The following is a 3,116-nucleotide window of genomic DNA, read 5'->3' as shown; positions in this document are numbered from 1 at the left end:
GTTCAGCATTGTTTCATTGCTGTGAGTAATGAGTGGAGAGTGTGTGTGGTTAACTTGGAGATGTTCCGGGCGGCATGTTGCGCAGTGGTTAGCACTGGGACTGCGGCGCTGAGGACCCGGGTTCGATCCCGGCCCCGGGTCACTGTCCGTGTGGAGTTTGCACATTCTCCCTCTGTCTGCGTGGGTTTCAACCCCACAACCCAAAGATGTGCAGGGTAGGTGGATTGGCCGCGCTAAATTGCCCCTTAATTGTAAAAAAAATTAACTGGATACTCTAAATTTATAAAACAAAAAAAACATGGAGATGTCCCAGGGTGGCACAGTGGTTTGCACTGCTGCCTCTGCCTCACGGCACCAGGATCGATCCTGATCCTGGGTCACTGTCCGTGTGGAGTTTGCACATTCTCCCCGTGTCTGCGTGGGTTTCACCCCGTTATTGAAAATATGGAAAGATGTTTCATTTGAAACATGAAAGTCTGGCAATATCTGGCCTGAGAGAAACAGGAGAGAAATCAGGGAAAGATCCCACAAAGGGTGAACAGCAGCTGCCAGGGAAGGATAGTAAAATGCAGGTAGCCTTGGCCAAGCAGGCTTAGCAAACAAGACAAACAGGATTTTGAATGAAGCCAAAAACAATGGCTCACACCTTCATTGAAAGTAACTATCTTTTAAAAAATATATATTTTATTCAAAATATTTTGGCCAGACAAAACAATACAAAGGTTTTCCTTTTTTCAGCAATAAAACAGTATAAATAACAGTGGCCGTTTTAACAAATAAATAAATAATATATAAACTAAATGGCAACTGCCATAACAAAAATAATAACTCTCCAAAAATAAAATCAAGCAATCCAATATACATAACCTGGTACAAATATCTATACACAAACATCCCTGAGGACCCGCCCGGGCCCCCCCCCCCCCCCCCCCCCGGCCGGCCCACCCGGCCCCCCCCCCCGCCCCCTCCTCCCCCCCCCTCCTCCCCCCCTCCTCCCCCCGCCCCCTCCCCCTGCCCCTCCCCCCGCCCGCCCTGCCCCTCCCCTCCCCCCGCCCCCCCCCCCCTGCCCCCCCCTCCCCCCTGCCCTGCCCCCCCCCTCCCCCCTGATGGTTGGATGGAACTTATTAATGACATTGTGTAGTCGACTACACAATGACATTAATAAGTTCCATCCAACCATCAGACTCACCATGGACTACTCTCCAAAATCAGTTGCATTCTTGGACACACTCGTCTCCATCAAGGACGGTCACCTCAGCACTTCGCTTTACTGCAAACCCACGGATAACCTCATGATGCTCCACTTCTCCAGCTTCCACCCTAAACACATTAAAGAAGCCATCCCCTATGGACAAGCGCTCCGTACACACAGGATCTGCTCAGACGAGGTGGAGCGTAACAGACATCTACAGACGTTGAAAGATGCCCTCGTACGAACGGGATATGGCACTCGACTCATCGATCGACAGTTCCAACGCGCCACAGCGAAAAACCGCACCGACCTCCTCAGAAGACAAACATGGGACACAACCGACAGAATACCCTTCGTCGTCCAGTACTTCCCCGGAGCGGAGAAACTACGTCATCTTCTTCACAGCCTTCAACACGTCATTGATGACGATGAACATCTTGCCAAGGTCATCCCCACACCCCCACTACTTGCCTTCAAACAACCGCGCAACCTCAAACAAACCATTGTTTGCAGCAAACTACCCAGTCTTCAGAACAGTGACCACGACTCCACACAACCCTGCCATGGAATTCTCTGCAAGACGTGCCAGATCATCGACATGGATACCACTATTACACGTGAGAACACCACCCACCAGGTACGTGGTACGTACTCGTGCGACTCTGCCAACGTTGTCTACCTCATACGCTGCAGGAAAGGATGTCCCGAAGCGTGGTACATTGGCGAGACCATGCAGACGCTGCGACAACGAATGAACGGACATCGCGCAACAATCACCAGGCAGGAATGTTCCCTTCCAGTCGGGGAACACTTCAGCAGTCAAGGGCATTCAGCCTCTGATCTCCGGGTAAGCGTTCTCCAAGGCGGCCTTCAGGACCCGCGACAACGCAGAATCGCCGAGCAGAAACTTATAGCCAAGTTCCGCACACATGAGTGCGGCCTCAACCGGGACCTGGGATTCATGTCACATTACATTCATCCCCCACCATCTGGCCTGCAAAATCCTACCAACTGTCCTGGCTTGATGCAATTCACACCTCTTTAACCTGGGGTTACCCCATCTCTGGATCTGTAAAGATTTAATCACCTGCTAATGGTCGCATTCCAAGCATTGTTTGGCATCTTTGAATTTGTCTATATATGTGTTTCTGGAACATACCTCTTCATTCACCTGAGGAAGGAGCAGCGATTTCCTTTATCGTTCTGCGAGGTAGTCAATGAACGATTGCCACCGCCTGGTGAACCCTTGAGCCGAACCCCTTAGTGCGAACTTTATCCGTTCTAGTTTTATAAACCCTGCCATGTCATTTATCCAGGTCTCCACGCCCGGGGGTTTGGTTTCCTTCCACATAAGCAATATCCTTCCCCGGGCTACTAGGGACGCAAAGGCCAAGACATCAGCCTCTTTCGCCTCCTGCACTCCCGGCTCTTCTGCAACCCCGAATATAGCCAAGGCTCGACCCGGACCCCCACCACCTTCGAAAGCACCTTTGCCACCCCCACCCAGAACCCCTGTAGTGCCAGACATGACCAAAACATGTGGGTGTGGTTTGCTGGGCTTCTCGAGCATCTCCCACACCTATCCCCTACCCCGAAAAATTTACTGAGCCTTGCTCCCGTCATATGCGCCCTGTGTAAAACCTTGAATTGTATCAGGCTTAGCCTGGCGCACGAGGACGACGAGTTTACCCTACTTAGGGCATCAGCCCACAGCCCCTGAAAGTAACTATCTTAGTGAGCAGCTGGAAAAGAATGGATGAGGTTCAGTTGAATTTGGTGAGAATTCTAGGTGTGAAAATTTGCTAATACCAGGTAAATTAAAGAAAGCTGGAGACTATCAGTCTACGAGAAACTTAATTCAAAGTCAAAATTATGAGCTGAGGACACAATTGGAAAATAAAACTATAGAAATGACAGGAATTAA

Source organism: Scyliorhinus torazame, chromosome 29, assembly GCF_047496885.1.
Source record: "Scyliorhinus torazame isolate Kashiwa2021f chromosome 29, sScyTor2.1, whole genome shotgun sequence".
NCBI lineage: Eukaryota > Metazoa > Chordata > Chondrichthyes > Carcharhiniformes > Scyliorhinidae > Scyliorhinus > Scyliorhinus torazame.
The sequence above is the reverse complement of the archived record's forward strand: the minus strand, read 5'-3'. Positions refer to the sequence as shown.